Below are 24,727 nucleotides of genomic sequence, written 5' to 3' on the forward strand. Positions count from 1 at the left end.
TCAATCATTCAATCAACTGAATTTAACGACAATGAAGCACAATTATACACAGAAACTTATGTCAAAAACTTCGACATAAAATCTTCAACGAAATTGACACTTAACAAAAGATTAACTGCAATTACTCGAATTAACCTGCCGAGATTTGTTACTTCCAACACCTATTCCTAAAATAAAGAACCAACATTGTTTAACCACGAGAAATTATCCATTAGCGCAAACTATCAACGATACAACACCGTCATTTCTTAGAACTTTTAACAAATTGACACAATTGACATCACAGAAGACATACTTACCCGACCCGTACAATAGATTAGAATGAGAAGTCCAACGATCGACAACAACACGCTCAAACGATTTAAAAACAAAAAGCGAAAGAAGAGGAAAAAGAAAAAGAGAAGGGAAAGAAGCAAAAATGTAAAGGGGAAAAGAAAGGGAAAAAAAAAAGAAACATTTAAAATATTTTGTCTCAGCCACTAGTAAATTTTTCGACAAGAAGCAAAATATTTCCTAACACATACGATGGGGCTCGAACACGGGGCCAAACAAAATACAGAGACTTAAATAGTGAACCAACAAACTCATTCTTAATATAAATTTACATAGAATTACATTTAACTATGTAATGCATGGATGGGGTTGTTTTAAAATAATAAAACTTTTAACAATACAATTCGAATTTCAGACCTTAAACATAATAGTAAAACACAAAACCACAGATATAAAGATTTAATTAATATAAAATACTGCAATAATAATATTTTGTTATTTTTAAAATTTAATAATGTGGCACTATTTTATTGGTGCCTAAAAATTATATTTTTTATATCATCTTAATATATTTTATTTTTTTAAATGAAGGATGGGGTTTTATATTGAAATTAATAGATATAGATGAGTGTATAATAATATTTTGTTATTTTTACTAATTAACAACCCTAAAAAGTCAAGAGTGCTCTCTGAGCATCCCAAAGAAACAACGGTTACTGTGCTTTGGCAGCGGACGAGTGGTGACTTGAGGGTATGGAAGCAGAAAATGAATTAGCTCTTTTTGAAGAAGAACTGATCCAGTTAACAGTAAAGAGTTCGCTAGTAACTCCGGCAGAAAATCCAACGCTGATCTACACTGTTTGGACAAAGAAATCATATAACCCAGATAGTTTGAGAGCACAATTAAGGAGTGTATGGAAAACTAGAAAGAAATTCGAGATTAATATTGTGGGGCAGAACCTGTTTTCAATAATTTTTGAAGATGAGGATGATTTAGAGCGTGTCATGGAAGGGCGACCATGGCTTTTTTGGAAACAACTAGTAATTCTTGACCGAATAACGGAACCACTGGAGCGAGGCAAGATTGACTGATTCTTTCCCCCTTTTTGGATAAAAATAGGGCCAAGTCCTCCAGAATGTGACAAAAAGAACCTAATGCATGCGGTGGGATCCACGTTTGGGGGTGTGATACGATCAGAGATTAAAGAGGACTTTTGTCGCCTTAAGGTCAATTTAGATGTGCAGAAACCACTACAGAAAGGTCTGTTTGTCTCTCCAAACAATCAAGGAAGAACCTGGCTTCCTTTCAAATACGAATCACTACCAACGTTCTGTTTTGGGTGTGGTCGGCAAGGCATGGGGTTAAAGATTGTACGAGTATTTCATTTGAAGAAAGAGTAAAGACAGAAGATGATTTACCTTATTCAATAGCGCTTAAAGCTGAATCTTCTATCAAAGGAAAAGAAAGCATATGGCTCGGATCCCTGAAAAAGAAAACAATGATACAGTGTAACTATACAGGCATGGAAGAACCAGATAGTAACGGTAAGTGCAGTACAGAATTATTGATGCCGAAGACAGATAGATATGATGATGGCAAAAATTTCAAAAAAAGACCCAAATGTTCTGGACGCAGAAGACCGGGGGGGAAATAACAAATTTAATGATGGTATTGAAAGTCTTGGAAAGGGTATGACCAATGTGGAGGAAAAGTTACAGAAAAACCAAAGTAGCATGGCAGAAAATCAGATAGATGAAGTGGAGATAAAAAATTATGAAGAATGGGAAGCAACACAACAACCGAGATACCACAGAAGCAGCTGGCGTAGATTGGACAAGAAGAACTTTGATGCAAATATGTCAGAAAGGATCTTGGATAAACGCAAGTTTAATCATGAAAGCCTAGTTGAGAATGCGACATATCTCACTAATGAAAGTCCTGTTAAAAAAGTAAAGGAAAATAAGGATAGGGAGGATAGTTATGCCAATTTTGATTGTAAGCAGGCTGTTTCCCACGTTAGTTCAGAACTAACACAAGTTATATCGGCGGCTGCCAATGGGCAAGCCGACTGGAAGCCATGAAACTCCTAAGCTGGAATGTCTGGAGACTGGGGAATCCCCAGGCTAGTAGGAGATTTCAACATATGTTGAAACTCTACAAACCCCAACTGGTCTTCATAATGGAGACAAAATTGGATCATAGACGCATGGAATGAGTTAGGAGAAAATGTGGTTTTCAGAACGGGATAGATATATCAGCAACGGGTACACGTGGTAGAATTTGCCTTGCATGGAACGAAAATCACTTGGCTATTCAGAATCTCATGTTGATGTTGAAGTTATTGATGAAGATAACTCAAACAAATGGAGGTTCACTGGATTTTATGGGAATCCACAAGTCTCAGATAGGCAGGACTCTTAGAATCTTCTTCGAAGGCTACAAGAAACAAATTCAGAAGCATGGTGTATATGTGGTGATTTCAACGAGATTATGTATGCTCATAAAAAAACGGGAGGCGCAACAAGAAATGAAAGGCAGATGGAGGCTTTTCGAAAGGCCTTAACAGATTATGAATTAGTCGATTTGGGTTATACGGGACAGAAGGATACATGGGAGAGGGGCAACTTCCAGACCACAAATATTCGAGAATGGCTAGACCGGGGAGTGGCAAATAATGCTTGGCTCAATTTGTATAGTAATTACAAGGTACATAATCTTATGCATTGATTCTATTATCACTGTCCGAATCTAATCAAAACAGAGATAAATAGTGCACATGATGGGAGAAATCGCTTTAAGTTTAAATCTTGGTGGCTTATGGAACCGAATTGTGCTGATGTTATTAGGAAACTATGGGATGAGAAATCAAGTGATGCTCTTGCTAAATTGGAAAATCTTTGAGCTGGCCTACAAAAATGGGGACGAAGAGTCAAGTACGCACATGACAAGAAAAGGAAGAACCTTCGAGATCGATTGGTTCAACTTGATAGTATAGACCGGGATGATGATGTGATAGCAGAAATCCTTGATGTAAAGCTGGAGCTTAATTGGGAAATGGAAAAGGAGGAATTATATCGGGAACAACAGGCTAGAGCCAATTGGTTGCGTGAGGGTGATAAAAATACAACGTTTTTTCATAGTAAAGCTACATAAAGACAGAGGATGAATTATATCCGGGGATTGGAAGACAAGAATGAATTCTTTAAGACAGAAAGAGAGGGTATGGAGACTATCGTTAAAGATTATTTTATGGAGCTCTTTAATTCAAAAGGGGTTGGCAACACAAACCATCTTCTTTCAGGGGTTAAAAAGTGTATCAATGAGGATATGTACTGAATATTAGCAGTAGATTATAAGGAGGAAGAGATAGTTGAAGCGCTTAAGAGCATAAGGCCGACAAAAGCCTCTGGGCCTGATGGCTTCCCAACTATTTTCTTTCAGAAATTTTGGTATATTGTGGGAAAGGAGATTTGTGGGTTTTTCTTAGGAGTCCTAAATAAAGGTATGTCTTTGCAACCTTTAAACCATACGAATATAGTATCAATTCCAAAATCGGCTCACCCGAAAAGCCTCATAGATTTTAGACCTATCAGCCTATGTTCGATGTTTTACAAAATAATCTCAAAAACAATAGCAAATAGATTCCAAAAGGTTCTTGATTCTTGAATGGATCCAGCCCAAAGTGCGTTTGTCCCTGGAAGGCTCATTACTGATAATGTTCTCCTTCCATATGAAATCTTACATATTCTCCGGAATAAAAGAGTGGGAAAAAAAGGGTTCATGGCCTTTAAGATTGACATGAGAAGGCATATGATAGGGTGGAATGGGGGTTCCTAAAACAAATGATGATTAAGATGGGTTTTGATGAAGAATGGGTTGTGAGAATTATGCATTGTATTAATACGGTTTCATACTCGATAATTTTAAATGGCAATCCACTTAGCCCTTTGTTATTTCTCATATGTAGCGAAGGACTTTCTACACTACTAAGGCTAGCAGTTGAGGAAGGAAGTCTAAAAGGGATCACAGCAAGTAGACGAAGACCTCAGATCTCTCACTTGTTATTTACTGATGACTGCATTCTATTCGGGGAAGCAACAGAGAGGGGAATTACGACATTTGAACAAATTCTAAAAGAGTACGAGGAATGTTCTGGCCAATACATTAATACTGAAAAATCAACGATGTTTTTCAGGTCAAATACTTTAGAGACAGTTCGAGCGAATATATCAAACTGACTGGGAGTTAAAAGGTCCAATAACTTTGAAAACTACTTGGGTTTACCAAATATGGTGGGCTGGAGAAAACGTGGGGCTTTTCAACATCTAAAAGACCATATAAAGATGAGAATCGACAACTGGAGTACTCGTTTATTATCACAAGGAGGGAAAGAGGTGTTCATTAAAGCCATTTTACAGGAAATTCCCACATACACAATGTCCTGCTTCTTATTACTGATGTCTATGTACTAGAAAATGGAACAATTGATGGCAAACATCTGGTGGCAAAAGGGGAAAGGTAAACGCGGAATTCATTGGTGCCCTTGGTACACATTATGAAAATTAAAATATGAGGGTGGACTTGGTTATCGTAATTTAGCTAAATTCAATTTGGCCCTCCTTGTAAAATAAGGGTGGACATTAATTGATAACCTGACGTCCCTTTTGGCGAGAACATTAAAAGAAAAGTATTATCAAAACTCTGATTTCTTAAGGTCGGAGTTAGGAAACTCACCATCATATACTTGGAAAAGTATATGGGCAGCCAAAAGGCTACTGCTCTCAGGTCTAAGCTGGAGGGTTGGTGATGGAAGTAATATCAAAATTGAAGAAGACGCTTGGGTTCCAAATGCTAATGGTTTGCTGGTCCAGAAAACAGGCAATAGGCAAGATGTTACTAAAGTTTCAGATCTTATCGAGCATAGAAACAGAACATGGAAGTCGGAGTTGATTCGCACTACCTTTTCGGAAGAGGTTGCACAACAGATATTATTAATCCCATTGGCCAGTTCTCCTCACGACAACTTTCTGTGCTAGAGAGGTGAGGCATCCGACGAATATACGGTATGTAGTGGGTACAAAATTCTCTTACAAAGTAATGGAAATTACAACCAAAGTGAGAATAATAATTTTTACAAAAAAATCTGGACAAGTGACCTTCAGTCAAAAATTAGAATTACAGCTTGGAGATCCACTCTTAATTATCTCCCTACCCTAGTAAACTTAAAAACAAAGCGAGTAACTAATAACGACATTTGCCAGAGGTGCATGCAAGGGCAGGAAAATAGAGACCATATCTTTTGCGATTGTGCTGTCACCAAAGAAACACGGGCAAAATTAGAGTTTGCATGGCCCCAGAACATTTTACAGTCTGAATATATGGAATGGTTTACCTGGACGGTGTTAAACAGTAAAACAGAAGTAGTCCGAATTTTTCTCTGCGCCATATGGGCTATCTGGTCAACTAGGAATAGTTGGGTTCACGAAACTCAGAAGCGGTCTAGAGCAGAAACAGCAAATTTCATCAAGAAGTACATACAAGAACTAAAAGATATTGAAAGAAAGGAACTCACCTCGGATCAGAATCTCAAGTCATGGAGGCCTCCGCCACAAGGTTTCTTCAATATCAACTTCGATGCCGCTTTCGATAAAAAGGAGAAAAAGTCATGTTCAGAAGTAATAATCGGGAATCCCAAAGGAGTAGTTACAGTATCAAAAGAGCAAATACATACCAACATTTCCTCTAGTTTTGCAGCTGAAGCCATTGCATGTTTACAGGTAGTTAATATAGGTAGAGAACTAGGCTTAACTCATGTTATCATTAAAGGTGACTCTTTGACAGCGATAAAGAAGATACAGAATCAAAATAGAGACAGATCGAAAATAGGACCTTTTATTTTTGACATAAAAGAACGAAGAACAATGTTTTTTCAATGTCAATTCCAACATGTAAAGAGAACAGAAAATGCAGAAGCACATAACCTGGCATCAGAGGGGCTAAAAATGGACAGGCAAAGAGATGCTAACCATGGTCATGCAACGACATCTCTAATCGGGGCTGGCAACGACACCTCTAAAAATGGACAGGTTGATACTGAAGCAAAAGTTGATCGGGGCTGGAAACGACATCTCTAATCGGCTATGAGTCATCATTAAAGGGTTTTGATGAAATTAAAGTAACAGAGAACAAGATCCAGGAGAAGACGGAAGAATATGAAATGGAAAGGGAAAGAAAAAAAGTAAATCAAAAGTCATGGGGCAACAAATTTCCTTGAAATTCTAGAACGTTTCCAAAATGAAAAGATAGATGAAAGGAGGAGACGCACACAGAGCTCTCTGATTGGGTGAAAGGGTTGCATTTGTTTAGTTTCTAGAATATTCTTTTATTAGTAGAATTTGGGCCAAAAGTTTTATGGTCTGATTGTTTTTATTTGTTTCCTGGATAGTGTATATACCTTATTTTTTAATTAATTAAAGCCCAATCGTAGTATTTTTTTTCTCAAAAAAATAATATTTTATTATTTTTAAATTTTAATAATGTGACACTTTTTTATTGGCGTCTAAAATTATATTTTTTAGATCATCTTAATATAATTTATTTTTTTAAAATGAAGGATGGGGTTTTATATTGAAATTAATAGATATAGATGAGTGTATAATAATATTTTGTTATTTTTAAAATTTAATGATGTGGTACTATTTTATTAGTGCCAAAAAAATATATTTTTTAGATAATCTTAATATAATTTATTTTTTTTAAACGAAGGATGGGTTTTATACTGAAATTAATGGAATAATTTTGTAAGGTCCTTCAGTGTTTTTACAATTGTTCTTAAGAGCTGCCGTATTTTAAAATTACAGCGTTGGTCCCTCTTAAGTTTTTAACCTTTTTAGGCCTTTCACGTTTAAATATTTCAATTCCAGTGCTTTAATAGTCAATATGAGAAACTAAAAAGACCAAAAAACCATCAATGCTATAGGAAAAGAAATAATAAAATTACCCTCTTGAGAACTAAAAAGCCAACGATAAAGTTTGGAACTTAAATGCGTAGAATAAAACGCAAATCATGTTGAAGATCTATGGGTTTTTTTATTAAAATAATAAAAAAAATTAGAAAAAAGGTATTCCACCAAGATTATCTGCAAAAATTGAGTGTTTTTATGGTAAATTTGGTGTCGTTGGCATCACCCTATATTTCATTCCTATCTAAACCATCAATCCCGTTGAAGTTAATTTTTTTTTTTACTTAGTATGGTTAAGTGATCAGGCCACACTAAAAAAAATACTAATATTTTGTAAAAAATATATATATTATATAATATAAAAATAGAATTTTTTATAATGACGCCGACTGACATATTAACATTACTGATTTTTTTTTTTAAAAAAAAGAGTTTGATGAAATAAAAAAGAGTCATGACTCTCAGCCCTAATGTACAACAATTTTTTTGCCTTTTTACCATTTCTTTTTCTTTTTTCTTAACTTACCTTATCTCTTATATATGTTACCGGTCTCTCCCCTCCCCACATACACAAAGTTTTTTTAGAATGCCATCCAAATCAAAGCGAACAGATATGCAACAGTCATAACATAAAAAATTATTTTTTTCACAAAAATTGTTTTTTATGCGTTTATAAATTTTTTTAGTTGGTTGTTTTTCGTTGGAGTTTTGTGAAGAAAAAATTATTTGTATTGAAATTTTAGAGAGAAATTGTGATAGTTTTAAGGTATGCTTTTATTATTTGTAATAATAATTTGTATATTATATGTTATATTTTAATTCATTGTTAATATTTAGATTTAATATTGAAGATTATATTTTTGTTCCATAATCTCACGGTTCTACCTACCCAACATTCAAATTAAAGTCAAACTCGTCCACCGACAGATGCTCTTGGAACCTCTATATATGAGTCATGAACTTCATATTGTTGATTTAATGGAATAACATTTTGAACAAGCTCAACATCCGCTAACTCAGCTAACAACTCAATTGGTTCAACGTTTCCAGACAAGTATACAGTGCAATCGTAATCTCCACGTCATCATCTACAACAAGTTTCATCGACCTATATTTGCACAGACTTGACGAATCTGGAAATTTGTAGAATAATCTAAACATCCTCCTCCCACAATGTGAAGCGATTTTCACACTAATTTTTTGTTTCACTTGCGATTTAAATATTTAACCAATTGTTATTTAAGTTTAAAATTATGGAAAATTATTTGGTACACTGTTAGTAGAGTTTTTAGATTTCACAAGTAAGGTTAGGTAGATGATAACTGTTATGTATAAGTATAGTGAAATATTTTTAAAAAAATACACATGTCAATTTTTTTTTACTAAATTTCAAACTGGGCTTTTATTAAAATAGAGAAAGTAAAATTACATAGTAAAAGTCCAAAAGAGTAAAAAAAAATAATAGACAACTAAAACGGCCCAAAAATTTAAAGTGGCCCAAAAAGAAAAACTATCTAGACATCTATGCAGAATAGTCTAGAATCAAAAATAAATGCGTCGAACGAAAGCCCAATCAGAATTACTGAAACCTGTCCTATCAAATGTCTATCATTTCTACTTTTTCTTTTGACGGTTCAGTTCTTGGGAAAGCTGTTTCTTTCAAAAAACTGATTCATTTACTTTTCTTAAACTTTCCTCTCATTTATCTTATTCTCCAGTCATTCCTCAGTCTGGTTCACGCTCCCAATTGATCTTTTTTTTTTTTATTTTCGGCATACCCAGGGATTTTCATTACCAGGTACACCTCCTCCTTCCTTTTTAAGGTTTCTGTTGCCAAAATATGAGCAAGAGTATTTGCAGATCTCGGTATATGTTTGAACATGAAATTTCTAGATCTGTTTGTTATCTGTTGAATATCATATATATATGCTCCAATCTGTGATCGATCTTGACTCATGTTTGTACATTTCTTAATTATTGCTAGAGAGTCTCCTTTGATTATGATCTCCGGCCATTTCTTTTCAAATCCTACTTGGACTGTTTTTCGACATACAATTGCTTCAGCTGCAAAGGCAGAGGCTACGCCTTGATGGATTTTTTAGCAAGATAAGAGGACTATCCCTTCTTCATTTTTTACTACAATACTTGAAGCTGATTGGTGATGACTCCCATCATACACACCATCGAAATCAATTTTGATGAACTCAATAGGTGGGTGGCTCCATCTTCTAATCTTATTCATACTTACTGGATTTCTTTTTTCGAGGCCATTAAGCTCAACAATATAGTTTTTGATGAAGCTTGCTATTTCGTGGCCTATACTAGTTTTCTTTCCATGCATTATTGTGTTTCTTTCTCCCCAGATGGCCCAAAGTGCACAACAGAAAAGGCAGCATTGACATGGGGAAAACTGATCAAAGACCAAGGTAATCCACTGTACAAAATCCATATTCGTGTCCATGAGAATATTCTGAATTGATAGTGTTTTCCAAACTTCCACTGTAACAGGACATTCACAAAAAATATGATCAATTGTTTCGGTTCTTCCACCACATCGGGGGCAACTTGTATTACTGACAAGTTGTCTATGTTGCATATTAACCCTTGTAGGCAAATAGTTCCATGGAACTCTCCATATTGTAATCTTGATTTTTGATGGTAGATTTAGGAGCCCAAGTTTTTTGTAAAAATTGTTATAGACGGTTTGTAAAGTGTAAGCTCTAGGATTTTCATCAGAAGTTTATAATAGTTTATAGGCGCTACGGACCTAAAATTCGCCTGAATACTTGCCTTCTCAAACAAGAAAATCATCATGAGGTGTTCGTACCAAAGGGATCGGAGGAGTTTTCCAGCATCTTCCTCCGAAAAGGTATTATTAATCAGTTCTCTTTTCCATAATCTTTCATTACTGTCGATCAGCTCATTGACTTTAGAATCTCGCATAGAATTAACAATTGAGATAATCTAAAATAAACTACTTTTGGAATCTAAGCATCGTCATTACTTGAAATATCAGTACCAGTACCTACCCTCCAGCATATTCCTTTTACCAAAATACCTTTCACCGCCCAGATACTTTTCCATATATAAAAGCTTGTATTTCCCAAATGAGAATTTAAAAAATGGTCATTTGGAAAATATTTTGCTTTAAAAACTTGCGTAACAAGAGAATCCTGATTATTAATAATCCTCCATCCTTAGCTAGTAGGTAAATATTGAACTAAGACATATTTCTAGAACCCATTCCCCCTCCTCTTTTGCGCTATACATAAACTTCCGTTGACACCAATGTATCCCTTTCTTTTCCTGTCCTTTTTGCCACTAAAATCTAGCGAAAATATTTTCTAATTTCCCACATAAAGATTTTAGTAAGAGAAAACATGACATAGCATAAGGTGGTATTGTTTGAAGCACAAATTTTATAAAATCCTCTTTTCCCCCTTGTGACAGTAGCCTTGTACTCCAATTTTCAATTCTCAAATTAACTTTATCTTTGAGATTCTAGAAAGGTTCCTTCTTCCGTTTTCCTACCACATTAGGGAGTCCTAGAAATTTTTCCAAGTTTTTGGAGCATCTCATACCTAGCGAAGTCGAGATTTCTTCTTTGTCCCATTCTATTATGTTTAAACTACAAAAAATTGTCGACTTATTAAAATTCACGCATTAACCTGAGCATTGTTCATATGCCTTAAAAATTTCTTTTAAAATTATTGCTCTTATTCTTGTAGTTTCACCGAATAAATACAGTCATTTGCAGACAGTAGGTGTGTTATCTCTGATCCCCTTCTACTAGCCATTACTCCTTTTAACAAGCCCTCTCTTATTGCCAGTCTTATCAAATATGAGAGTTTCTCACTGTATATTAGAAAAAGAAAAAGGCTAAGGGGATCACCCTGACGAAGCTCTCTAGTGGGTTTGAAAACATTTCCTCTTCTCCCATTAATGTTCACTGTATAAGAAACTGTAAAGATGCATCTCATAATTAGAGCCACCCATTCCTTTGCAGAGCCCATTCGAAGCATTACTTACTTTAGAAAATCTCATTCAACTCTATCATAAGTTTTGCTCATGTCTAATTTGATTGCCATAAATCTTTTTTTTTTCAGTATGTTTCTGAGTAACATGTGTAAAACTTCATAGGCTACTATCACATTGTCAGAGATTAACTTTTTAGGAATGAAAGCACTTTGAGCGCTGTCAACACATCTTCCAATAATTTCTTGAAGACGATTTGCAATTGTTTTAGCCATAATTTTGTAGATAATTATGTATAAATTAACAGGTCTGAAGTTGACAAGACTAATAGGGTTTGGGATTTTTGGAATAAGTACAATATCCGTAAGGTTTAAAGAGTCAAAATCCTTGCCATCATTTAGAATTCCAAACAAAAAATTTCAACATCTTTACCTAAAATGTGTAATAGGCCATTTTTGAGTCAAATCAAAATAATGGTTTCGAAATCATAAATTCGAGGTTAAAGTATTTATTTTATTATTTTATTAAAGTTTACAGCATGGTAGAATTATTGTGTAAAAGTTTCGTAAAGAAATTTTACTGTTTGAATACTTAATTCGGTAAAAATGACTATAGAACATTAAAGTAAAGTCCTTAAGTGGTTAATAGACCATTTATGGGTTAGTGGATGATGATAGCATGGCAATTGGTGTAATTTATAATATTTTTAAAGGTTATAAAGGTAAATTAGTAATTAATGTTAATATTAATAAAACAAAACCAAGTTTCTTTCTTCATTCATCTTTCTAGCCAAAAATTAAAGAAGAAGAAAGCTATTGTTTGACTTTTAGGGTTCGGTCACTTGGATCTTCAATTGTAAGTTCATTTTAGCTCGATTTTTAATGATTTTTATGTTTTTGATATCGTTGCTTCGTACTCTAGCTAGCTCGTACCCTAATTTTCAAAATTATTAAAGATTTATCATGTTTCCATTATTGAATACTTGATTAAATTGATGAGTTATGATAATATATGAAGGTTTATTGATAGATTTACTAGTTTTGTAAAGTGACTTTTGACAAAAATGTCAAAAAGGGTTTAAATTGATAAAATGTAAAATTAGGTGGGTAAAAGTGTGAATAAATTAAAAATATGGGCTGCTAGTAACATGTGGTAAATTCGTCTAAGCATATAATTGTACTAGATTGCATGAATTTGCAATCTTATGTGAAAAGGACTAAATTGTAAAAATGTAAAAGTTTAGGGGCAAATGCGTAAAATAGCCCTAATATGTGTTTTGGACTAAATTGCATAAATAGTTAATTAAATAAGCTGAATTTGATATTATATAGATCAAGATAAGCTAAAATCGGGTTTAGATCGTGGAAAAGGAAAAGTTGACGATTAGCCGATAATTACTATCCGAGCAACTCGATGTAAGTTCGTATAATTAGAATCAAACTTTTAAATACTTGTCATTATTTGAAATGTATGTATATAATTGAGTAATTGATATACTTGTAATAATATTGCCTTGTTGATATAGACTGATAGTTACCGAGCCCCATTTGAACTGTATATATTCGTAGGATACGACTGACATGTCACTAAGGTTACTATTTTGGTTGAGATCCTGCATGTGCTGCGGACTCACCACAGCTCGAATGAGCTTACCGATATATCAGCTCGTAAGAGCTTACTGTTTTCAACTCGTTGGAGCTTACTGATTTAACTCATCAGAGCTTACCGTTTCAGCTCAATAGATCTTATTGTCCATCAGCTCAGGAAGAGCTTACTGTTCATAACTCGAAAGAGTGGAAAATGATGTAAATCACTCGAGTATCCCTCGAGATTCTAATAGGTTCAATGGGCATAAATTCTGTGAGATGGTAAAGTACTATTTATACGAACGAATTACTGTTATACGATTGAAAGTAAAATGTTATAAATGATGTAAATGATGTATGTGATGTTGATATGATACAATATATTAAGTATCTATATTGAGTTAATGGATGTTTTCATGTATTTAGGTGACTAACTTCTTATAAATGTTTGTGTTTAGACATTTGGTGATTGAATTGAATACACCTTAATTATTGCTTTGATTATGTATAAATGGTAAGTTTAATTCTGAATTATACGGGCTTACAAAGCTATAAAGCTTACTCTGTTTCTTTTTCCATGTTTTATAGAGGTTCGATAGCTCACTCGTTTCGGACAAGTTGGAGTTACGCATCACACTATCCAGTTGCCGATTGGTACTTTTGAATCTGTGGATATATATAAATATGGCATGTATAGGCTAGTATTAAAGATGATAAGTATGGTTACTTGAGATAATGAATTTTTGGTACATTTTGTGGTATAAGTCTAAGCCATGTGATTTGGCTAAATTGGGTATAATGTTTTGGTTGTCTATAAGTGTTCAATTATAGTATGTTTGATAAGTAGTAGATGGAATGGAATTATGCAAATGTTATCTTGATTTATGGTTGACTCATGATTGGAAAATGCATGATGTTAATTGAGTATTTGAATACTATGTTGAATTGGTATTAAATATGTATAAAATGTATTGAAATGGCTGCCTATTGAGTTATGAATTGATTAAAATTTATGCTTATGCATGTATGTGAAAATAGGGTGGCAAAATGGCTTTGCAAATAGCCTATTTTTATCCACACTGGCAGAGACATGGGCGTGTGTCTCAGCCGTGTGTGACACACGGTCATGTTACACAGCGATGTGCCCCCTGGTGTTGATTTTAAATGAAGTCAGTATGCTCCATACGGTCTCACATACGAGCGTATGACTAACCGTGTGGTACAAGTCAGTATACCCCCTATTTGGCACACCGCCTAGCACACGGGCGTGTGACTTGGCCATGTTATATAAGTCAGTATACCCTACAGTTTTGGCACGACCTAGCACACGGGCGTGTGGTCGGCCGTGTGACCCAAGTCAGTATGTATGCTCTGTTTTTACACGGCCTGAGACACAAGCGTGTCTGGAGCTGTGTAAGGCACACGGCCAGTTCACACGGGCGTGTGACCCCTGTATGTTTGCAATTTTCCTAAGTTTCTAAAATTTTTATATGCTATCGGTTTAGCACAAACCACTTCTAAAGCATGTTTAAGGACTCGTAAATCCTTATAAGGGACAATATAATTTTGTTGAATGGTATTTGATTATGAATGCATAAATGTATGAGTTATGTATGTTGAGTAATGTGTATTGAACGGCTGGCGACGAATACGAGATAGGGGTGTTACACAATGTGCCAGAATCTCTGAAAAATAATGCCAGAAAACCATCACAGCATGGTGCTTTAGTGGGTCTCATTCCTTTCAAAGCTGAAAAGACCTCTTCTGCCGTGTATGTTGGTAACCAAGCTGTATTGATATCAGAGGAAATATTATTATCAATGCCCATTAAAAGGTGGGATAAATTTCCAACTTCATTAGGCGAAAATAAATTTTGGAAACAATTTGAAGCGGCCTCATTAATCACTGATTCGCCAGAAATTTCCTTCCCTTTGTCTGATTCTAGCCTATTAATGGTGTTTATTCGTCTACGAACTAAGGCATATCTGTGAAAAAAAGCAGAATTCTTATCCCCTAATTGAAGCCAATTGGCCTGTGCCCTTTGTTCCCAGTACATTTCATCTTTATTAATCTTCATATTAAGTCGAATTCTAGTATCAATTAGCTTTGCCATTATGTCGTCATTCCTCTCCCTTGCCATTAGATCTTCAAGTTTCTTTGTGAGTTTACTCTTTAAATCGTCTCGACCCTTTTTTATTGAGCTTGCCCATCTTATTAGACTGACTTACGGCCTTTCAAGTTTTTCAAAGATTGATCCATTTGATGATTCCCAAGATTTATTAATTTCTCGTTCAATAGATTCCTCCATGGTCCACCATGCCTCAAATTTGAATCTTGGAATCCCCTTATTGCTCTTTTCATTATTTGTACTAATAAGAAGGTGACAATGATATGAAGTCGAGTGTGTTAAATGATGAATATTTCTTTTTGGAAAGAGATGCATCCACTTTTCATTCGCAACACCCCTATCTAGTCTCTCTTTAATATTTGTTTCCTGTAGATTCCCTTTCTTCCATGTAAACCATACCCCCGTATAACCCACATCCACTAATTGACACTCTTCTAAAACCTTACGAAAAGCTTCCATTCTTTTCTCCTCCCTCGATTGACCTCCTCTTTTTTCAAAAGAATACATTATTTCATTGAAATCACCACTTACCAGCCAATGATGATTTTGATCTTGACCCCAAGTCCTTGACAAATTCCGCGAGGCATTCTTATTACTTACATAAGGTGAGCCATAAAACCCCGTAAATCTCCACTCTTCATTAACACTATCCTCCTTGACCATCACATTAATATGACTTTTTGAATTTTTTTAAGACAAACTGTAATTTCTTCTTTCCATGCCAGACTAATTCCATCTTGAGAACCTTCTGCTCCTACATCAATTCTATTCACAAAACAGCATCTTCTCCTGATCCTTTCCATTTACTTTTCATTTATTTTGGTCTCCATATGGAAGACCATTTGGGGCTTGTGTTGCTTTAGCAAATACTGAAGCCTCCGCACTGCCCGTGGACTCCCCAATCCACGGACATTCCAACATATAGTTTTCATTGCGCCTGGTTGACTTGCTTTTTGGCAGCCGTCGATCTATTTTGGCTGGGAAAATAAAATTATTTTAGAGTTTCTCTAACGAAAAAATTGAGCCATCTTTGATAGGTAAATCTTGTCCATCGTGTTTCATTCTTTTTGCTTTGTCTTTACGGGCCTTTTCTGTACAGCCCTCTTCAGATTCTATTTCTGTCGACTTTCTCTTTCTCAATATACTGTCTTCATTATGATGATCCATCACTTTTTCTAACTCAATTCTTTTCCAGCTAGTTTTCTTGGCTGGTTTCAAAATTTTTGCACGTGTATTGTTCCTTACATTCACTTTTTCTTCCATGACCACCCCTTTCCCCTGCACCTTCGTCACTTCCTCTGTTTCTGTTGATTGTAAATTATCTTGGATTCTCTGGATCATGGCACTTCCATCCTCTTTTTGTGAATTCATCTAAGAAATCTTCTCCATATCACATATATACAAACATTGAGGCTGCATCTTCTTTGAGAGGGCATTAAACTTTAAACTCTCCATTCTAATTAAATTTAATTCTACTTTTAACTCTAGAAAGTAAAGAGGATTTTCTCTAATTTTTTTCGCAGGTGTTAATCCGCTACACTTATTGAGACCATGCCCTATCCTTCCATATCCAAAGCAAAATGTCGGTAATTTCTCATATTTAAAAGAGATCCAAGACTTCCTTTGGTTTTCTATTGAGACGAAAATACCCCTACAAAGGGGTTTCTGCACTTCTAATTGAATTCTAAGACGACAGCATTCACCATTAATTTCAGATCTAAGTTTCCTCCAAAAGTAATCCCAATAGCATGCAATAGATCTTTTTTTATCAAATTCTGGTAAGCATGGTCCAATCTTAATCCAAAATGGGGATGAATTAAGTTGGATTTGACTTCTTTCCATCAATTTAGTCAGCTGATCAAAAAGAACCAAGTTTTTCCAAAACAAACATGGCTACCCCTCCATAACTGTCTCTAAATCTTCTTCACTTTCAAACATGATCAACAATAGATTTTGCCCTGCCAATTGAATTTCGAAAATTTTCCTCATTTTCCATATACTCTTCATCTTGCCCTAAAACTATCTGGATTATAGGATTTTTCTATCCATATAGTGCAGAGCAGGGTTGGCTTTTCGTTTGGTTTCACCATCGAACTTTTAATTGATAATTGAATGAGTTCTTTTGCCAAAAGGAAGATCTCATCCCCTCCAAAACCATCGACGCCACCACTTTCCTTTATCCCAAGCCGTAGAAGAAACTACTTTCGCTAGGATGCTAAGCAAAGCACTCTTGGCTAGGGTTTTGAAGTTGTTCAAATTCCAAAAGCTTATTTACCTAAACAAGGTGATAAATTAATTTTAGAAACAGACTACACATGTCAATTTTTTAAAACTACTTATGAAATAAAAAAAGTACATTGTTAATGTATCAAATACTTACTCTAAAATTATATCAAAATTTCAAGTTAACTCACAAATATTATATCATTAAATTGCATGCATTGCAAATATTTTTAAAATAAAAATTATTAGTTCATTTTTTATAATTAACGATTAATAGAAAATATAACAATAAATATTGACGATAAATTATTGATAAAACTAAGTATATGGTTAATAAAAAAATTAAATTGCAGATATAATTATTTAGTTATTCATAATTTTGTTTAATCATTTAATTTTAAAATAAATAAATTAAGGATATTAAAAATTTTAATCAGCCAATCATTTGATTGGAAAACTTAACGATGTAACATTTATAAGATGGTAGATGACATTGTCACAATATGTAATATATGTGGCAATATCATGTTGCATCATGAATTTTGTTTTAAATATAATTTTTCCTTAAAAAAATATGTTACACTTTTAGTTAATTTAAAATATATATATTTAAGTCACTAATTTTGAAAAATATAGTTTAATTGCTACCATTTGTAAAATGATTATTTTTTTCTTTGTAATTACAAATTTTTCATATTTCAATTAATATTTTTTATTTGACTAGTGTTGTTTGTAATAAAATTTATGTGATAAAATTGATATAAAGTAATCTAAGTATTGAAATTTTATAGTTTTGTTAACTAACCTTATTCAACATTTAATTTTAATAAAAGTAATTAAATTTAAAAGTTTAAATATATTTTTATTCCATAAAATAAAATACCGAACTTTATATCTAGTTTAGTTTTTTTTTCGTGCGATGAACGGATTTGATTGTTTCATCTTAAAAATATTTAACATTAAAGCAATACAAAAAAATTATCATGAATATAAATATTATTTTATTATATTTTTATAGGTTATTTATTTTATATATATTGTTAAGTTAATTTTGGTTTATTGTTAAATTTTTTTATAATCAAGTTATAACAACTCAAACCCGTAACCGTCGCCGGAATAGGTTAAGAGGTATTACTGGACTTGTCATTTAGTTTAGAAAAATTTCATATCAAATATCAACTCATTAAAATAAATGTCATTCATTCACATCCAGTATGAACTTAAAACGAGCATACTATACTTAAAACATACATTAGGGACCAAGTTGGTAACATATAAAAGTTTTGGAAACTTAGAAAAATTTTGAACTTTTAAAAGGTCACATGCCCGTGTGAACAGACCGTGTGCCTCACACGGCCTTAGACACGTCCGTGTGTCTAAGCCGTGGCAAAACAGGGCATACATACTGACTTATCCACACGGCCACAAGACATGCCCGTGTGCCAGGCCGTGTGAAAATTAAGGAGGCTACTGACTTGGCCACACGGCCGACCACACACCCATGTGCCATACACTACCATTAGACATGCCCGTGTGTCTAGGTAGTGTCAAAACTAGAGGGTATACTAACTTTAATTCATAGGGTACCCCAGGGGACACACGATCGTGTAACGTGACCGTGTGTCACACACGGTTGAGACATACGCCCGTGTCTCTACCAATGTGGACAAAAATAAGCCATTTGAATAACCAAATTTGCCACCCTAAAATATAAGCATATATATTCAAAATTGACCACATTTAAACAACTCAATTTGCAACCAAATGAACCAATTCAATAAACATTATAAATCATATCTAAACTTACCATTTACATGTCCAAATACCTATATGACATCATATACAATTCATCCATTTAACATCCATAAACCAAGACTATCTTTGCAAAATTTCATTCAAACATTATCTTGCTAAAAACATACCATGATCACACACATATATATACAACCAACACCTAGTTCCAAATAAGCCAAATCGCATGGCTTAACTTATATACAAATCTTACTCAAAACATAACTTATATTAAACTAGCCTATACATGTCATATTTACATAGGTTCGAAAGTTCAAAATACCAAATGGAAATTTGGATAGTATGACGCGCAACTCCGACTTGTCCAGAACAAGCAAGCTAATGAACCTCTAAAAAACATAAAAACAGGAACAAAGTAAGCTACTAAGTTTAGTAAGCTCGTACAATTCAGAATTTAACTTACCATTTAAAGAATTCAAATGCAATAATAACAAGCCAACAATTCAATGAAAATCCATCACCTAATTACACATAATCATCACATGTTAGTCATTCAACTAATACATAAACCATATTTTATTTATATAATATTATTTAGGCTCGTTGAATCTATTAGAACTTCAAAGGATAATCGAGTGAACAATGCTAATAATCCGTCAATTCATCATCATACATGCTCTTTCAAGACATGGCTAGTAAGCTCATAATGAGTTGATAACTGTAAGCTCAATTAAGCTGGAAATAGGAAGCTCTATTGAGCTGAACGGGAAGCTCTATTGAGCTGAACAGGAAGCTCTTACGAGCTATGGTGAGTTTGCAACAAATGCAGGAGCTCGACCATTTCGGTAAGTACAGTAACATGTCACTCGTATCCAATGAATTCTTATAGTTCAACTAAAGCTTCGATATATCATCAAGTAATTCAATTATAAACATTCAATTCAACCATTGCAAGTATAGTATAGTTCGATTCTAATTATATGAACTTACCTCGAGTTTTCAGATAACCGTCGACTACTCGTCTACCTTTCGTTTCCCCCGATCTAATTCTGGTAATTACTTATCTTGATCTATATGATATCAAATTAACTTATTCAAACTTTCATTCAATTCAATTTAGCCTAAAACATTCATTTTTGGCCAAATTACAAATTTACCCTAGACTTTTGACTACTTTGCAATTTATTCATTTATATACAAAATGGCAATTTTACACAATTAGGCTGTAACCCAAGATAGCCAAATTTCCTATATGCTACTAGCAGCCAAAAACTTTTTATTATTTCACACTTTTAACTACTACTTTTTACAAATTCACAATTTAGTCCCTCTTTTACATTTTTGTCAAAAAATACTTTACAAAACTAGTAAAACTATCATCAAACCTCCAAAATCCATCATTTAATAACAAAGAACTCAAGTATTCAACAATGGCACTTTTCAAAATCTATAACAGTTTCAAAAGCGAAGGTACGAGCTAGCTAGATTAAGCTGCAACGAGTTCAAAAACATAAAAATCATTAAAAACCAAGTCGAAACCGTACCTTAATTAAGAATTAAAGTTGCCAAAACCTAAAAGCATAAAATGGCTTCTCTTCTCTTTATTTTCGGTGAAGAAAGGATGAACAATTAGGAAATTTTGGCATTTTATTATTACTGTAATAACTAAATTACTAATATAACCTTATAAATAAACTTATAATAACATGAAATTCATGGACATGAATGTCCATTAACTTAAACTAAGGTCAAATAACATTATAAGGACTTCCATATTAATAACCATAGCTATTTAATACCTTTAAACAAAAGAACTCATATTTTACGCTTTACGCGATTTAGTCCTATTTACCGAATTAAGCATTTAAACAGTAAAATTTCTTTACAAAACTTCCATATAATTTTTCTAACATACTGTAAACCTTATTAAAATAATAAAATAAATATTTTGACTTTAGATTTGTGGTCCCGAAACCACTATTCTCATTTGACATAAAAACGGGCTGTTACACGAGTATTTATTTAAATAATTTTATATTTACCTCAAATCTAATTTAATTAATGACTATAATTTTTTTTAAAAATTTGGCTGGATTGTTATTATAACAAATAAACCCAAAACAAAGAAGACCCATCTGCTGAATTGGGTACACTTTAGCTAAGCGAACTTAGGTAAAAATAAGGAAATAAATACCAGGCCCACAACAGAAGGCCTAAAAGTATTAAAAAGAAAACGAAAAGACAAATCAATATGTATAAACCTAATTCTAATCCTTTAGTTTTCAGAACAGCTGGCCTCCAAAAGAACTATCATTTCCCATCACCAGGTACATCTGTAAAATAGCAGATTTGCATCATATCTTTTGCTTTTCTACAACGTTTTCAAAAAATTAATTGTTTCCTCATTCATTTCAAAGGTCACCCACTTTTCTTCTTCTCTTTCGGTCCAAAGCTTTGTTTCCTCTTTCATTTCAAATGTCACACCCTTTTCTTCTTTAATAACATTTCAAGCGTTGCAAACACTCCTTCTTCCCTTTCGGTCCAAAGCTCTCAGACTTAACTGCTCCATATCTCTTCGGATGGTGTCTGGAATCCCTCCCTCAGGTAATAATCCTCTCCTTTGTTAAGCGTTTTTCTTGCGATTATATCAGCACATGTGTTTTCAGTCCTTGGGATAAACTGAAATCGGATCTCTTGAAAATAACTCTTTGTTGCTTGAATGTCTCTGATGAGTGCTCCAATAATTGAACTGTCATGATCTGCACTTTGGCATTTTGTTATAACCGTTTTTGAATCGCCTATTATGTTTAGAACAGTAAAGCCCATTTGCTTCCCTAACCTTGTGGCTTGTAACCCTGCATGTGCTTCTATCGCGAACGGAGATCTAAGATTCTACCCCCATGTCTTTTACAACCAAACCTGACGCAGATCTGGAAGCTTGCTGATTGTAAGCCACATCAAAATAAATTTCCAAGTTTGCTCTCCGTTCGGTTTGTGGAGAACTCATTTTTGCTTCCAAACTAAGTGTTCTTTCCTCTATTCCTTCTAACTCTAATATGTAACAGGTGATTTGTTTTGAAATATCCCAACTGTTAAGCTTTCTTCATTCATATATTAACTTGTTTCTGTTCGACCAGATCATCCAGAGTCTACAGTAAAAAATTATGCATTGCTTATTCGTTTCACGATTAAAAACCCTGGTAAGCCAATCCCATAACACTGAAGAAATATTATCAAGTACCTATGCAAAATTTAACAGCCTCCATACTTCTTTTGTTGTAGGGAAGAATCGGAAAACATGGTTGATATCCTCAACATCTTGCTGACACCTAAGACACCGATCTACCGTAATCACTCTCCTCAGCTTTAAATTAGAAAAAGTGGGGATGTAATTCCACGATAACCTCCATACTGTAATTTTTATTTTTGAGGGCATGTTTAAGCTCTATAGTTTCTTGTAAAAATTTTTAGTATCGGTTTGTATAATATTACTAGGAATCAGTGTAGATTCTTTTAATAGTTTATAGGCACTCTGCACTAAAAAATTCCCTGATGGCTCCCCTCTCCACACTTGAAAATCTTCATATACTGATTTCACCAACGTGATTTGCAGGATTTTCCTAGCAATATTCGCATCAAAGGTATTGACAATCAAATCATTTTTCCAAGTTCTATTACCTTCATCAATTAAGTCAGACACTAATCTGATGTTTTTATTTCTGCAATGATATTGTAATCTGTCTTCTTCATTACCCGACACCCAAAGATCAATCCACACTGATATGCCATCTCCCCTACCTACTCTCCAGCAAAAGCCTTTCTCTAGTATCCCTTTTGCTGACCAAATACTTCTCTAGGTAAGTGAAGGTAAGTTTCCTAATTGAGCGTTTAAAAAATTTGTATTCGGATAGTACTTGGCTTTTAAGACACGGGCTAACAAAGAATTGGGATAATTAATAAGACGCCAACCCTACTTAGTTAATAATGCGATATTAAATTTATCTAAACTTCGAAAACCAAGACCACCAAATTCTTTCAGCACACAAATATCTTTCTAGGCACACCAATGAATCCCTTTTTTCCCTTTATTTTTTTCCCCCAAAATTTAGAAATTATTCCCTCTAATTCTGTGCATAGCGACTTGGGAAGCAAGAAATACGTCATTGAATAAGTTGGTATAAACTATAGAACGACTTTAATAAATACCTCTTTACCACCTCGGGATAGATACTTGATGCTCTAATTATCAATTGTTGCCGTAATCTGTCTTTCAAAATTGAAATGCATCTTTCTTTTTCCTTCCCACCATATTAGGTAAACCTAGTTATCGTTCAGAATCATTGGAACTGCAAACTCCAAGCACTCTAGTTATTGTTCTTCTGACTTCCTTCTCTGTATTAGTGCTGAAGAAAGTAGTAGATTTAGAAAAATTAACTTTTTAACCTGAACAAATTTCGTATTCATGTAGTATCTGTTTCAAACAAGTTGTACTCATTTCCATTGTTGTCCCAAATAAAATGCAATCATCTGCAAAAAGTAGGTGAAAAATCTGAGGGCCGCTTCTGCTTGCCTTAACTCCTCTCATTGATTTTATCCCTAGCTTCATAAGGTTGGAAAAACCTTCTTTACAGAATAAGAATAAGAATGGACTCAACGTATCATCCTGTCTTAATCCTTTTGAAGGGAAAAAAGTTTCCCCTTTATTCCCACTTAAGAAAACCAAGTAAGATACTATAGTAACACATTTCATAAGTAGAGCCACCTAGTCCAGATCAAATCCCAACTTCTTCATTATATCTTCCACAAAATTCCATTCAACCCTATCATAGACTTTGCTCGTATCCAATTTTACCGCCATAAATCCCTTTTTCCCTCCCTATTGTGTCTCAATGTATGTAGAAGTTCATAAGCCAACAAGACATTATCTGAAATTAAACTCACTGGAACAAAAGCGCTTTGGGCCAGATCCATACATTTATTCATTAACAATCGAAGACGATTTGCCATAACTTTAGGCAATAATTTGTAAATTACATTACACAAACTAATTGGCCTAAACTGAGTTATATCTGAGCACTTCTAATAAAATATTGTCGGAAAACTATCCTCTCCTGGTGCTTTTGTAGGACCCAGTTCTGCCAGTGCTTCTTGTATCTCCTCCTTCGTATATCTCGCCTTGAGCTTTGAGTTATCCTCATAAAAAATGAGTCTAGAAATTCCTGATAAAATGTGCTCATAATTTCCCCTTCTCCTAGCCGAAAACAAGTCATGAAAGAACGATCTAGCAATCTCCTCCATTTTACCTATTTCATCTGTTTCTCACCCATCATCATACTGCATTTTTTTAATTCAGTTCCTCCACCTTTTCTGTGTTGCTTGTTTGTGGAAGAAAGCTGTGTTTTTATCCCTAAACTTTAACTAATTTACTCACGCCCTCTGTTCCCAGTAACGCTCATCTTTTTCAATATCGAAATTGAGTTGAATTCTCGTATCAATGAGATCTGTCAGATTGTCATCATTTCTCTCATCTTCCATCAACTTACTTAGTTTGGAGATTAACATCTTTTCCTTTCTTTCTATTATACTGAATCTATCTAGCCCACCTCTCCAAGCCTCTTTTCACACTTTCTAATTTGCTCAACAAATCTTCTGTCGAATTTTCCCAGATATTTTTAACCACATTAAGAAACGATTCCTCCAAAACCCACCATGCTTCAGATTTGAAATTCTAGATATTCTCTCCTTATCCTTCTTTTTCGTATACATAAGTAATGGGAAATAATCTAAGAATGTATGAGGGAGGTGTTGAAGTTGAAATTCAGAAAAT

The 24,727-nt window shown here is 34.0% G+C and overlaps 3 long non-coding RNA genes across 4 annotated transcripts; 2 read left to right on the top strand and 1 right to left on the bottom strand.

Moving 5' to 3' along the window:
* Positions 1 to 898: 898 nt before the first annotated feature.
* On the bottom strand, positions 899 to 6,640 carry LOC107900126 (uncharacterized). Its single transcript, XR_001684824.2, has 7 exons — positions 6,006 to 6,640; positions 5,847 to 5,914; positions 5,235 to 5,773; positions 5,009 to 5,136; positions 1,693 to 1,757; positions 1,234 to 1,604; positions 899 to 1,129 (listed from the first exon to the last, which is right to left on the bottom strand). It is a non-coding gene; the product is annotated as an uncharacterized lncRNA (long non-coding RNA).
* A 2,182-nt stretch (positions 6,641 to 8,822) lies between these two features.
* Positions 8,823 to 13,680, top strand: LOC107900137 (uncharacterized). Its single transcript, XR_001684827.2, has 5 exons — positions 8,823 to 9,034; positions 9,221 to 9,447; positions 9,600 to 9,662; positions 9,745 to 10,105; positions 13,386 to 13,680. It is a non-coding gene; the product is annotated as an uncharacterized lncRNA (long non-coding RNA).
* Positions 13,681 to 21,156: 7,476 nt separating this feature from the next.
* Positions 21,157 to 22,882, top strand: LOC107900143 (uncharacterized). 2 transcript variants are annotated; one of them, XR_001684829.2, is made up of 5 exons: positions 21,157 to 21,504; positions 21,783 to 21,965; positions 22,038 to 22,100; positions 22,183 to 22,541; positions 22,667 to 22,882. It is a non-coding gene; the product is annotated as an uncharacterized lncRNA (long non-coding RNA). The 2 variants fall into 2 exon arrangements; XR_001684828.2 differs by having other exon boundaries at positions 21,783 to 22,100.
* The last annotated feature ends 1,845 nt before the right edge of the window (positions 22,883 to 24,727 follow it).

The sequence above is a fragment of the Gossypium hirsutum genome, chromosome A11 (assembly GCF_007990345.1).
Source record: "Gossypium hirsutum isolate 1008001.06 chromosome A11, Gossypium_hirsutum_v2.1, whole genome shotgun sequence".
In the NCBI taxonomy this organism is placed as follows: domain Eukaryota; kingdom Viridiplantae; phylum Streptophyta; class Magnoliopsida; order Malvales; family Malvaceae; genus Gossypium; species Gossypium hirsutum.